Source organism: Pantherophis guttatus, chromosome 1 (genome assembly GCF_059756535.1).
Source record: "Pantherophis guttatus breed Tessera chromosome 1, ASM5975653v1, whole genome shotgun sequence".
In the NCBI taxonomy this organism is placed as follows: Eukaryota; Metazoa; Chordata; class Lepidosauria; order Squamata; family Colubridae; genus Pantherophis; species Pantherophis guttatus.
Window position 1 is genome coordinate 191,489,738 of NC_142063.1, and position 15,072 is coordinate 191,504,809.

Genomic DNA, 15,072 nt, shown 5'->3' on the forward strand with positions numbered 1-15,072 from the left:
GCCAGTGCTGTTAAGTCAAGCTGTTAAGTCAGTGCTGTTATCGCCCACAAGTATCTCTTGCAATTGCCAATACTCTCCACATCCATTCTTCAAGTATCCTACAACCATACCCATCTTACATCCTATTCAGCTTTTATGGGCTGCCTGTCCAGGTGGAGAAAGAATCCTGGAGCAGACTGAAGGAGGACCATCTGCATGTATAGATGGGCTAAGCTGCACCAGTCCCAATTCTTTGGCAGGTCCAAATCTCCATTGGCCCTAGAGAGTGACTGAAAAGAGCTCTGTAAATAATTTGGGGAGGAGACCTCCAGAAGTGCATACCCATGAACAGGCTAATGAATAGATCCTCAACTATTGCCAAGTACTTGCCCTGCCAGCAAGAGTGTGGATAGAGGCTGTGCTACAGCTATGGCTCCACATAAATTTATCCCAGCACCTTTGTTTGTCGTCTCATTTCAAAGGATGCTTTCATTGCTCCACTCTTTGGAAGTTGACTAAAAATAGAAGGCCAGAATAACACTGAATCAAGGGGAGACTTTGTCTCAGAAGAAATGCGGGCTGATCTGAATGTTGCAGTTAGCTTTTCATATAGCTTTTATTCTGAAGTATATTTTTATAATATCCTTTTTGGATGCACTTATTCAACCTTTTGTCTCTTTCCCCCCCCAAAAAACCCCTCAAGACATCCCAAATTCACAGCATCTGAAGCTTTTTAAATTAAAAAATACAAATAAAATAAAGACTTTATGGTTTAAGTCCTTCTAGTATACTCTCTATATTCATTTTCAAACAAAAATACGGCAAAGGGTACATCAAATATTTATCCTTGGAAATTAAAATAACATGCAATGCAATAAGATTCCCTTTACAATTTAATCGCTTCCAGCAATTGGTAAGAGATTCAGATGCACAAGAAAACAAAGAAGAGAAAGGAGAATCATCTGAGCAAAAGTCAAAAGTCACAAACAGTTTTTTGTTTTAGGGAATGATAAAGAATGATTAAGTAATAAAGATAACAAAGAGCAAGAACAGATATAGAGAATAGAAGGAAAGGACTGCAGAAGCTGACAGAAGATAATAAAGTGGCCCAGATGGGTACTTGAAAACTCTTGCCCAGTTTTCAATCCAGCAAGTATTACATGACTTCTACTGAGTTTTAAAAGAAACTCCAATTAGTTTGAGAAGTGTTGACTGTCAACTGTATCAGCCCTAAACTGTATCAGATTGAAAGATGCTGAAACATTGATGCGCAAAATATAAGACAATACTCCATGCTTGGATTTGGTTTGGTTGGTTAAACTAATTTTTAAATTGCATTTGATACTTTTACTTGAAAAAGAATGTTTTCTGATTTTTCATTGGTAGGATCTTCTAATGGTATGAAGGATTGTTGCCGCTATTTGAGGGACATTTATACAGTATACCTGTTCTATATTATTTCTAATGTAACCATCTGTAGAACTGTTGTCTTGCTAGTTTGAAGAGATATTGTTTCCAGCTTCAATGTTTGCATTCATCTTTCTAGAACATGGCTTTTGTTGAGTCATATTTTTTCATGTTACATTAAAGACAAGACCTTGAAAATACATATTTCCTTTTCATCAGTTCTGCCAATTTAGTGTTTGGCCCTTCCCCATGAGAAGTGGGGAAATGCTTAGTTAAAACATTACTAGAAGATGTAAGTAAGTAAAATGTAGGAAGGTAAGAGATACACCATTTAAGGCAACATGTTTAGCTATGTGACAGAATGCATCCCCTTGATATGTATGCACAGAAAGTCAGCTGGCTGTGATGGAATAGGGAGTGATATCTGGATACAGACTGGTCAGCCAGATAGGAAAATCAGGGGGATTTCTAGTTGCTCACATAACTAAAATAACCCACATTTTTGTATTATCCCTTCATAATCTGATGATTATCCATGTTAAAAATGGAAAGTATTTTTCCAGTCTATACTCCAGTAAGTGACATGCAACTTAATCATTAATCCATGTTTCAGTTTAATATCTTTCTTTGAAATGTTCATTCATGTTCATTTTAGGATCTTTCTAAGTGAATTTTTCATCAAGTTCCATCACTTTCACCAATGATTTCTCCATTGTTGCAATCAACATATACAAAAATACAATTATTTTATTCTTATTAGCGTAATAAATTTATCTTGGGACTGGTACTGGAATTCCTGTAGCCCAAGTCTTGGGAGGCTTCATTCTTCATGCACTGGCTGGGTTGTCTGTTGGATCAAAATTTTATGACCTCCATAATGGTCTTGTTTTAAGTATTAACAACTACATATTAACATATGTAAATGGAAGGATACTGGATCTTGTTTTTATTTCAGAGTGGATGAAATATTCTTTGGAAGACATTGACACCTTCCTTGCGATATTTATTTACAACGCAGGGTTGCTTACAAACATTAAAACTAGCACAAATTAAAATAATAAAACAATAAATAACAACAACAATAATAAATATCATTAAAATAGGGAGGGGAACACAAAGCACAGAGAGAGGTGAGGTTTTTCCTAATCTAATAGCCACCTCCAGAATGGTGCACCCCCTTTGGGGTCCTAGGCCAATTAGCAAAGGACTTCAGGCCCTTGTGAAAGGTCAGAAGGGTGGGTACAGATCTAACCTTGGGGGGGAGGTGTTTGCACAATGATCCAAAGGGCATGAGCCATACCAGAAAACGCTTTTCAGCCGAAAATCCCTGACTGACATGGCCTGCAGCAAACCTCCTCTGCCGGCACAGGGGAAAGTGAACAAATCCCTTTGGGGTGAGACAATTCTTCAGATAACTAGAAGTTAGACGTGATGAAGTTGCTTTCTGATTAAACTGTAGATTGAAAGGCAGTCAATCCATTAGACAGTCCACCCAGGATTGAATCCTTAAATTTCCACAGGGTTCTTGGGATTCTCTTGCTAATTTGGCAGACAGGTCTGTGCCTGGTTGAAGTCTGGAATACAGAGATGACTAATACATTGGATGAAATTGCTCCTGCAAGGTTTTTTCGTATTTGCTGATCCTAAGGAGCCACTTGGTGCTTGGATGATTTTTGAGAGATTCAGTGGCTGAAAAGACTATTTCAACAACTTTGTCCCCTATGTGGTTCTTGGTGGCCCATGACTTGATGATCCTCGTTGCTCATAGTTTCTACTTGAACAGCAGGTGGACACTATTATCAAGGGAGACTTTCCACAACTTTGACCAGTATGCTAATTCTAGCCTTATCAATGCCTGCAAGCCCTGCGTTGTTTGCACCCTGATTACTGCAATCACTATGTGGAATTGTGTTAGACATAAAAGAAGGCAGGAAGTTCATTCACTTCTGCTCCTGCTATTGAAGGTTGAACTGATGAAAGGAACTGTGTCTGTGTTACTGAAGAGAACTGGAATTGTAAGCAAACTATGTTTTTGTGTTGAACCGTGATTATTTGAAGAAGTGTTATCTTTGTTTTGAGAAGCCAAGTTTGTTTTACTACAAGTAAAGACTGTTTATTTTTCTTTAAACATTCAGAGTCTGTGAGTATCTGTGTGTTTTGCTAAGCAACATATCTATTCGCTGTCTGGTCCGCTGCACCACTTTGCAGAGGGCAGTTTTACCCTCAACAAAAATGAAAGGGAATCTTATCTCTGCAGGGATGATGTTACACAGGAAGGGAGCCACCATGGAGAAGGCCCTTCTCCAGATGGATCTTCTTAGGAGCATTCCCTGTCTCCCTGCTCTGGTGGATCAGGTAAATATAATTGGGAGAAGACAGTCCTTCAAATAACCTGGTCCCAAGCCATTTAGGGCTTTGAAAGTGAGAGCCAACACCTTGAATTGGACCTGGAAGCAAATTCGCAGCCAATGCAGCTCCCACAAGAGATGTGACACATATGCAAATCTAGACTTGCACAAAACCATGCAAGCTGCTGCATTTTGAACCAATTGAAGCTTCCAAATACTTTTCAAGGGCAGCCCCATGTAGAAAGCTTGTTGGTCCAAGAAAGGGCGTAACTGATACACAATCCATATTGGGCAAAAGTCCTCTTGGACACAACTGCCACTTGCTCCTCATGCAGGAGTTGTGAGTCCAGAAGAACACCCAGATTATGTACTGGGCCTGTCTAGGTTAATGCCATCCCATCCAAGACCACACTGCATCAAACTATATGGGGTATCATCAATACTGGTACAATTGTGCACATCCAGTGTCTAATTTTCCCACATAAACAGTGTCTGCCAAGAATGGGCCTCCTCTATATTAACCTGTTCTCTGGAACATGCTGGCCAGAGCTATTATCTGTACACTTATGGAAGACCTGACAACTGCTGAGTTTCCGTGAACCTTTGGTCTATAACAAAAAGCTATGGATGACACTGACAATTGTTGCTGCTATTATTAATGCTAACATTATAGGTTACTTGGAAGGTTGAGTCTTCTTTTTGTATACTGATCAGATCCAGTATATTGATTGGTGTGGAACATAAATGTAGAGTAAATAAATGCTTCTCTATAACAATGAAGGTGATCTGATAAAACTGGTCTCTAATCACTTCTGATACCAAGTATAGGTTTTGCTCTGTTCTATGTGGTTTTTCCTCTGCATTTTAATAGGTAAAAAAGTGAAGTGAAACTATGGAACTATAAAATGGCAATTTTCCTTTTCCCACCACTCATGTCATGTTTGTCACTTCAAAATATAAACCTAATAATGTCTTTCTTCATATATAAGCCACTTTTGGAGACAATAATTGTTTAAAGTACAGGATGAAAAGGAGTAAAGAAATAGAAGCTTGATTACAAACATAAACTGAATTGTCCCTCTTTTTTTCACCACTCTTCTTTGCAGGGTGAAGAAATTAAGTGCTATTTTCAGCAACCAAAACTGCAATGATTTGAAACTGCAAGAATGAAAATGAATGAAACTCAAAGTAATATATTTATAATTTGTCTTTATTTTATAGTTTATCTTCTAAGACAAAACTATCCCTTTTGGACAAAATATTGTGTGCTGAATGGCTTAATAATATATAGTATATTTTTATCATCATTAATAATAACTTAGAGAGACTCTTTTTATTCCACCTGCAAAATCACCTTGTTATGTAGCAATTTGTTAAGTCAGAATTTTCTGATTTTTCCTGCTGGCCCTAACAACCGTTCCAGTTATATCTCAATAGGATTAAATATTCAGTAACTCATTTTCTTGTATATATAACTTTTCCTTAAGGAAAAATTTTCATTTCAAGAATGATGCACTTTCCATCTATATGTTTTTATTTTCCTGCAGCAGGTGTGATCATGTGATTTGGAGAATAAGATTGCATGAGAATAATTATTTTCATATGCTCATTTTTGACACTTTATACCTGCCTCTCTTCATATGTATTTCCCATGTTATAATACTAAAATTAATACTCCTCCTTCAGAGAAAGAAGACTGATTCTTGGAATCAGAAACTCTGGACACAATCTGCTTTGTCGGGCCTATCAAAATCTAGCTCTAGTCATTCATTAATCATATTCAGGCATATTTCTTTCAGCCTTGCTCCTCAAAGTGTGTATTTTTAAGTCATCTGTGGAATTGAGGATGTTTGTTTGCAAAGGTTGTGAGGAAGGGATATATCAATCATTTAGAACCCTGAATGCTGCAATTCCTTTACAAACAGCCTTGCTTAATGAGCAGCTGCTGAAAGACATTCTACCTTCAGCCAATAGGACAGCCTTTTTCCTGCTTGAACATGGAAAATTTGAAACTGGGTAGAGGATGGGTCTGGGACACTTGCATCTCCTCTTACTCCTGCCATTGAACACACACACACACAAAAGACTGGAAAATAATTTATTTGCGTTCTCTGAGCAGGAAGGACAAAACAATAACATGAGACCTCCACTGCATGGGTTTTCAAACCTTGTTACTGTATTAATTTTTCAACCAGGAAAATTCCCCAAACTTTAAATTAACACTGATCTAAAGAAATATATTTTTAGGCTTCCAATAACAAACCCTGTCAACTAGTAACAAAAATTAAATCAATTGCTTATGTTGCATCCCTCTAAAGTTTAATGAATAAGGCTAAGAAACCAACAGTAGAATTTGTTACAAAAAGCTATTGGGCGATTTTCTTTATTTCTTCAAAATCATCAAGCTAACAGCTATTGGGATAATAGCAATAGAAACAGCACTTAGACTTATATACCATTTCACTGTGCTTTACAGCCCTCTCTAAGTGGTTTACAGAGTCAAAATATTGCCCCTAACAATCTGGATCTTCATTTTACCAACCTCGGAAGGATGGAAGGCTGAGTCAGCCTTGCCTGGTGAGATTCGAACTGCCAAACTGCAGGCGGTCGGCTTTCAATAGAAGTAGCCTGCAGTACTGCATTCTAACCACTATGCCATCATGGCTCATAATACCATAATACCATAGCTCATAGTACCATTTACTTACTTATCTATTTTAAATATTTATATGGCTGCTCCTCTTATATAGTGTAATACTGGACAGCTAACAACAGCAACCGTATAACACGTAAATCCATAATCCACATTTTTAGTTTTAAAAAATGCATCCATATCTTTTGCTGAAATGCAGTGGCATCACCTGTCTCCAGTCCTGGAGATACAATACCAAAACTATAGGAATGATGATGATGTTGAAAGTAATATTGAAATGATGATATTGAAACTAGCTGAAAGAAAAGAAGAACAGGCATGAAAATCAGAAAAAGAGAGGACAATGTCCCAAGTAGCAGTCTTTAAAATGCCTTCCTTTGTAGAAAATTAGAGCCGTTTTGGTTAGAAGAATTTCCCAAAGAATACTGCTGTTAGCTTAGCATTGCAGCAATACAGGCTTTTACACATTTCACATAAAATATATATAGAAGTTACCAAACAGGCCACACAAGCCTCTAAATCCACAATATATACTGGCTGTTTTGTTGAGACAAAAATAGTGACTTCTGGTAGCAGATTCCTTTGAGAATGAAGTTTGAGATAGCTTTTGTGATTGCTGCGAAACACTTGATCCTGCCTGCCAAAAGTGGCTTATGACTTTCCGTAGTACTTTCAGTGAGTGGGAATAACCTGTGAATGCCACATAGGCCTCATAGAGAAGAACAAAACCTTTCAGTGAGTGGGAATAACGTGTGAATGCCACAGGTAAACCATATCACAGAATAGAAGCCAGGGTCTGAAGAATGCAGCCACACATCCCTTGGAAGCAACTTTCTATCATATTAGTGCTAATGACTACATAATATCATTATTCAAAGTCAATTTTAGTAAAATGTCTTGAGCCTTTCAAAGTCAGACAAACAGCAAGGAATGTTAATCTACTTTGCATTGAAACCAATTGCCAGGCTCAGAACACTTGGAACTAGTTTGGCTAGGATCTAAAGTTCACATATACACACACATTCATACTCACATGTGGGGTTTTTAGAAATTTACATAGTTTTTAAAAGGCTCATTACACTCCCCTGCTGTAGCAATGTTTAGATCTATCTGGAATGCTTGATAAAACAATAGACTGAAGCAGTGTTACCTTCATGTCCTCACTAATTGTTATTTTTAGTTTGCTTCTTTCAGTCTCACAGAAAGCATTTTTTCTCTCCTTCCAACTGAAAGCATTTGACTACTTTGACTATATTATATTAAATATAATATATATTAAGTATTAATTGAAGTAGCTATATGCTTTCAGTTTGAAGGGGGAAGAAAGATAGCTTTCTGTGGGATTGAAAGTAGTAGACTAAAAATAGTAATGCCAGTAGTGATAGCCGGAAAGTAACATTGCTACAGCCTGTATCTGATTGTACATTTATTAAAAACAGAGACAAAGGATAATGATTCATTTTATCCACTGTCATCTTTTTATTTATTGTTTATTGTTTATTTATTTATTGGTTCGATTTATTATTATTATTATTATTTATTCAATTTATATACCACCCTTCTTCTAGTGGACTCAGGGCGGTGCACAGCCAAAACTAAAATACATAACAATACACAATTTAAAATTAATTAAAAGAATTATATACTTTGGCCCGAATTAAAACAATGCGAATTAAAACCCATTAACAGATTAAAACTAAACAATTAAATAACCATTAAAAACTAAAAAAGGGGGCGGGGTTCACGCCAGCCCTGCTTGCTGGAAAAGAAGAGTTTTCAGGGCACGGCGAAAGACCCGGAGATCCGATATCCTTGTTATCTCCGGGGGCAAATCGTTCCAGAGGGCGGGAGCTGCCACAGAGAAGGCCCTCCCCCTGGGGGTCGCCAGCCGACATTGCCTGGCCGACGGCACCCTGAGGAGTCCCTCTCTGTGGGAGCGTACTGGTCGGTGGGAGGCTATCGGCGGCAGAAGGCGGTCCCGCAAATACCCAGGTCCTATGCCATTTATATGCCGCCCTTCTCCAGAGACTCAGGGTGGTTTACAATGTGTTAAGCAATAGCCTTCATACTTTTGTATATACCTGCTTAGTAGGGCTTTTGGCTAAGCGGTGTTCTTTTTTATACAAAGTCAGCTTATTGCCCACACAATCCGAGTCCTCATTTTACCTACCTCGGAAGGATGGAAGGCTGAGTCAACCTTGAGCCTGGTGAGATTTGAACTCGCAGTAATTGCAGGCAGCTGGCAGCTAAGTGCTACTTTAACAGCACTTTAGTCCGCTGCGCCACCAAGGCTCCTTTCTTTTTTAAGGTATCTACTGATTGTCTTAAAATTTGGATTTGCACAAGTCATCTTCAAAGGCTAAAACATAGTTCAGACATTGGTTTTCCTTTTCCTGACTGAACAGATTGCATTTTCAATTCCACATTCAACTTCTGTGGTCCCAAAGTGATTTTTCACATTCTAAAATGCTGCCAAAATAATGACTCTTTCAGCCTTGTTATTCAATGAGTTTTACCTGGCTTCTGTCTCTTACGAATTTTCCCCAGGGCAAAAGGGGCATTGCCTGGAGGACCAATATTCCAAGATAAAAACATAAGAACACACAAATTTACTGCATCTGTCACTCCAATCAGAACAAACTCTGAATGACACACAATTCCTCCTCCATAAGTTGGAAATAAAAACAGTACTAAATGCCACAAAACAGAACTAAATGTCACTAAATGTACATCTAACAGTGGCTATATATTGTATATTACTGGGTATCATTTATTTTATAATTCATCTTTATCATTTTTATTTTATTATATAAAATACAAAAAAGAAAAGAAAATAGGAAATTAAGGGAGGGAAAGGGAACGGGGAAAGGGGGATGTGAGATACAAGGGGGAAGAGAAAAAGAAAGAAAAGGGGGCATTGACTTCCAACTCTTCCTAGCATTGTACAAGATAAACACACTCCAACATCAACTTTTTGCTTTTACACATTAATATATAACTAGCCATTTCTATAACACCAAATCTTTCTAATCAACAAAACCAGGATCAAAGTTTTAATTTTTTTCTTCATAAGCACAAATTCCAAAAGTGATAACCAAATAAGAACATATCTTCCTCTTTAAATATTACTGTGTATCATTTTTGTCTCAACTTTAATTTCTGTCGCTGCACCTGTGAACAATAACCAACTGTTGGCAGTTTTCAGTTTCAAGCCTGAGCCCAATGGGAATTTTAAAAATGCAAAATGAGGTTTCTATCTTGTGAATCATCAAGACTTCCTGCAGTTGAAACAGCTGCTTTGCTCTAGAACAGGGGGTCTCCAACCTTGGCAACTTTAAGACTTGTGGACTTCAACTCCCAGAGTTCCTCAGCCAGCAAAGCTCTAACAAAAAGAAGGGACTTTATAGCCCCCATATCTGGAGATCTTCCATTATTAACTCTGTTTAGGCTTGTATATTCCAGATAGAGTTGGTGCACAATTTCATCTTCAAGGCACAGGTGGCAGCCACGGGGCAGGAGCAGCTTTCCTTAAATGAATGCAGCTCATGAAGCAGGGGTGTAACACGCACAGGCTAAGAGAGCTCATAATTATCTGTGCTACAATTCATACCAATTGCAGCTTCCAGCTGTGCTTCAAGGGCAGCCTCATGTACTGTAGAGCGCATTGCAACAGCCCATACCAGGTTGGCTTTCCTCAGACAGTAATCCCCTAATCCCTATATTTGTCTTAATACATACACTGTTGTTACTCATATTATTCTAATAGTAACTGGATTGGTAAACTATCTCAGAATGTAGACTTCAATAAATTAATAATAAATGAAGAAAATGCAAAACATTGCATCACTGAAGGCTTTTTTGTTTTCATACTGGCTAAAATATACCTTTCACCTTTTATATTTTCTCCCTGGACTCCAGTCTTTTGGGAGAGATATTTAAAGGACACAAAGATAAGAATGGGAAATTCCTTTTCCCATTCACACCAGAGGTAGTCCTTGACTTATGACTATTCTTTTTTTTTATTTATTTTATTTTATTTTGAATTTGTATACCGCCCTTCTCCCTGAGGACTTAGGGCAGTGAACAGCCAAGTAAAAACATCAAGTACAAATATTAAAATACAATTAAAAATATATATAAATTTGGCCCCATTAATTAAAAACGATAAACAAAACAATTAAAAACACTTAAAAACTTAGGGCAGCCCGGCTTGCTGGAAAAGGAAGGTTTTAAGGGCACAGCGGAAGGCACTGAGGTCTTGGATTCTCCTTATCTCTGGGGGCAATTGATTCCAGAGGGTAGGTGCCCCCACAGAGAAGGCCCTCCCCCTGGGGGTCACCAGCCTGCACTGTTTGGCTGATGGCACCCCGAGGAGGCCCTCTCTGTGGGAGCGCACACGGGTCGATGGGAGGTCGTCGGTGGCAGCAGGCGGTCTTGAAGATAGCTAGGCCCTATGCCATGGAGCGCTTTAAAGGTGATAACCAACACCTTGAAGTGTACCCGGAAGACCACCGGGAGCCAGTGCAGCTCATGCAGGAGCGGTGTTACATGGGAGCGCCATGCTGCTCCTGTCACTACCCATGCTGCTGCGTTCTGGACCAGTTGGAGCCTCTGGGTGCACTTCAAGGGGAGCCCCATGTAGAGAGCGTTGCAGTAGTCAAGGCGAGAGGTGACAAGGGCATGAGTGACTGTGCACAGGGAATCCCGATCAAGAAAGGGCCGCAACTGGCGAATCAGGCGAACCTGACAAAAGGTCCCCCTGGTTACAGCCGTCAGATGTTCCTCCAAGGACAGCTGCGTATCCAGGAGGACTCCCAGATTGCAAGCCCTCTCTGTGGGGGCCAACGACTCGCCCCCAATAGTCAGTGATGGAGTCAACTGACTATATTGGGATGCCGGGAGCCACAGCCACTCAGTCTTGGAAGGGTTGAGCTTGAGCCTGTTCCTCCCCATCCAGATCCGCACAGCCTCCAGGCACTGGGACATCACTTCAAGGGGTGGCCTGGGGTGGAGATGTACATTTAGTGACCCTTCAAAGTTAATGACAGCTGAAAAAAGTCCAGCCCATGCACTTATGACTGGTCCTTACAATTATGACCATCCTCACAACTGTTGCATTCCCATAGTAATGTGATCACCATTTGCAACCTTCCCAGCTGTTTTCCAAGAGTCAATGGTGAAAGCTGAGTCTGCTTAAGGGCAGCAAGTTTCACTTAGTGACCCATGTGATTTGCTCAATAACTATTGCAACAAAGGTCATAAAGTAGGGTGTGACTCACTTAACAGCCCCCTCATTTACCAACAGAAGTTCAAGGCCAAATTGTGTTCATAAGTCAAGGACTACCTGAAGATTTTTCTTTCCAAGGTGGAAAACCTCTATAGCAGACTTCTACTGAAAGGATATAGGATCTCAGCAAACATTAGCAACATAGCAAAAAGCAATCAGTTCCAGGAAAGAGGGAGATATATATATATAAAGTAACTGCTTCTTCAAATTCAGTGAATGAATTCTTTGTTAAAAAGCAGGAAGTAGTGTCTCAGGAAACCACAAGTTTCTGCTTAAACAAATTTTGCTTGAATCCCAAAATGATGGGGACAGTCCATATCTGAAACACTTTATTGTAGTCACAAGATCTTGAATAAGAATATATCAGCTAATTGTCTATAATTTGTGTCCTTTCAATCATATGATAAAGTACAGAGACAAGGATCCTTTCTCTATTGATGAAGCCTGAAAACATTTAAAAATAAGATGTTTTTGGGATCCTGTCCTAACCTGTATACATATAGATGGCTAATATGATATCATTGTCATGCGCTTTGAGGGAAGTGGGAAAAGGTAAATATTCCGTCTTTACTTTGTAAAGGGAAGAAATATCAATATTGTAAATAATGAGCCATATTTACTTCCCAAAGAAGGAAGGAAGGATAATAAACATCATTCATGATAAAACATGTTGTTTACACTCATGTACACAACTTGCCATTTTTCTTTGCTTTATATCTACTTAAGCTTTAATGGAAAATTCATTTCTACAGAGATATCGACCTAAAAAGTATGACCAGGCCTTTTGAAAAACAGATTAACCATTTACAACTCCAGAATTCATTAACCTTCAAGTTGAAGAGCACAGTCTAAGAGGTACAGCTATCTAAATTAGAGCTGAAAACATATTTATAGGGTTCACTTTTTAAAGATACCTCAATTTCTACTTCTTGAACCTGTAGTATGTGAACTGAATTCAGTTGATACTGCACTTTTCTAATATGCCTTATGATTAAAGGTAACTACAGGGAATTAAACATGAAGAACAAACCAGCTGTATACAATAAACATAAAATTATCTTTTCTGAACTAGGTGGAACATTTTAACTCTAGACAAATAAGCAAATGATTGGTCCACTGGTATGTTACAAAACTACAGAATGCAATATCAAAAGTAAGAATAGAAGGATTTCTGGAGGAAAAATGGAGAATGGAAGACAGCTCTGCTAAAAGCGAAGCCAACAACAGTGAAGGAATGAAGAGCCAGAGAGTAGACTGGCTCTTCATAATTCTTCTCCGGACAAGGAATTAGGAACAAGTCTTCCAAACAGTTGTTCCTCATGAGGAGTCTGCAAGACTGCAGTTTCTGGAAGGTTTAGAGCTCTGGGAGACAAGGGGAATAGCCATCTTTTTGCTCAAACTATAGTTGTTGCCTTCAAAAAGACTCTGGGCTCAAATATTTCCTTTACTAATCACTTTTGAAAACTGCTTGTTACTTGCATTTCAGCTATTAGGAACCTTTGGGCCGACAGGTTTTACAGCACCAGGCAAGTTTCCTTTAAATGTTAGTCGAAAAAATTAAATACAAGTTTTACAAGAACAACAGCAATAGGACTGTTAGAACTTTGATTCTGGACAGTTACAAATGGGTAAGGGATTTAAAATAAGATTTTTGAATTAATTATAAGAATCCTTCCCATGGGAAAATGCTTTTGTTTTGAATTCTACTTAAAAATGTCAAGATGAGACTTTGAAGGCTGGAGAGTAGAGGGAACCAGAAAAAACTAAAAACTGCAGTTAGAGGAGAACATTTACATTTGATTTATTACTGCAGAATGCAACAAATGGTTTAACATTAACATTGGACATATTGAAAGATATTTTTGAAGAATGGACTCAGAAGTTAATTTTAAGAGTGTCTACCTCTATAGATAGATAAGAATGATATGGAAAAAGATGCTACACTGGAATGTACAGATGAAACTGGCTGCTGTCTTTATTAGATTTACATGCTGCCCATCTCATGATTTGAGGCAACTTGAATTAATTAAAAGAGATATCCAAATAACAAACCAAAACAGTGGCCTGGATATTTTTACTATTTTGAATTTAAAGAGTCAGTGGAATAGTTCACATATTACAATAAATCAAAATATGGATTTTGGTTTTCTTAGCATGCTATGTTAATCCAATTATTGGGTCTCTAAGACATGATCAAAGGTTCCATCATGATTAATTTAATATACTAGGTTTAAAACTGCCAGTTAGAGTTAACTAAATAAATCATATTTCAGCCACCTAACACAGAATTCAATAAGGAATAAAGCACAATGACTAAAACAATGAGCAAGAATATGTTACAATATGTGAAAGGAAGGCAGATTTTAAAGCAAGTTGATTAACTGATTATGCACAATCAACTTGTTATTGACTCTTAGCAACCACACATGATCATGTGATAAAAATTCAGATGCTTGGCAACTGGTTCATATTTATTACATTTGCAGTATTCCAAGGTCATGTGATCACCTTTTACAATCTTCTGATAAGCAATGGCAATGGGCAAGCCAGATTCACTTAACAACCAGGTTACTAACTTATCAACTAGAGTGATTCACTTAACAACTGTGGCAAAAAAGGTTGTAAAATGGCACAAACTCACTTTTAAAAAGTCTCACTTAACAACAGAAATTTTGGGCTCAATTATGGTCATAACTCGAGGACTACCTGTATACATTTCACATAAGGAAAATGATTTCCATTTTTCTAATCACATTTCACAGCTCAAGGTGAAAGACACTACTGAATCCCTTCTATAATGAAAGACGCACATACTGACTTCTTTGTGGTATTATTTGAGTTTCTCAATTACCCAGCCTGCATGAACAATAATGTCTCATGTTCTTCAGCCTTTTCTAATGCCAGTTTCAACATCTGGTATTCCCTCTCCATGTAGGCTTCTAATCTGTGCTGGATAATCCTAAATATTATTTTGCTAGCATATGAGATTAAGGATATTGTATAACAGTTCGCACATTAATTCTTTCTTTGGTATCAATATATAGATTGACAACTTCTGATCTTTGGCTACTGTCATTTTTTTCAGATTTGTTAGCATAGCTTGGTTAGTGCCTTTATTGATTTTTCTTCTGTTTCTCACTATATTTCTGTAATTATTCCATCAATTCTTTCAGAATTCCTGCTGATCTTATTACAAATAGGGAATATCTTCTAAAATACCTTAAATATTGACAACACTACTGTACATATTTTCAGTATATTCCTGCCAATTTTGATTGATGTTCTTTTACTATCAGTATCTTCCACTAGTGTCCTTTTGCATATCAGTTTGAGATTGTAACCGCCTTCTAAGTTCAAAGGTCTTTTCTCTTGTTTCCGTCTTTGGTGCCTTTACAGGT

General features: G+C 38.0%; 1 protein-coding gene across 1 annotated transcript in view; it reads left to right on the plus strand.

Moving 5' to 3' along the window:
- The first annotated feature begins 4,840 nt into the window (after positions 1 to 4,840).
- Positions 4,841 to 15,072, plus strand: part of B3GNT2 (UDP-GlcNAc:betaGal beta-1,3-N-acetylglucosaminyltransferase 2) — a 40,560-nt gene continuing 30,328 nt past the window's right edge. The window contains exon 1 of the mRNA XM_087886458.1: positions 4,841 to 4,922. The gene's annotated coding sequence lies outside the window, so the exon portion shown is untranslated. The remainder of the gene's footprint in view (positions 4,923 to 15,072) is intronic.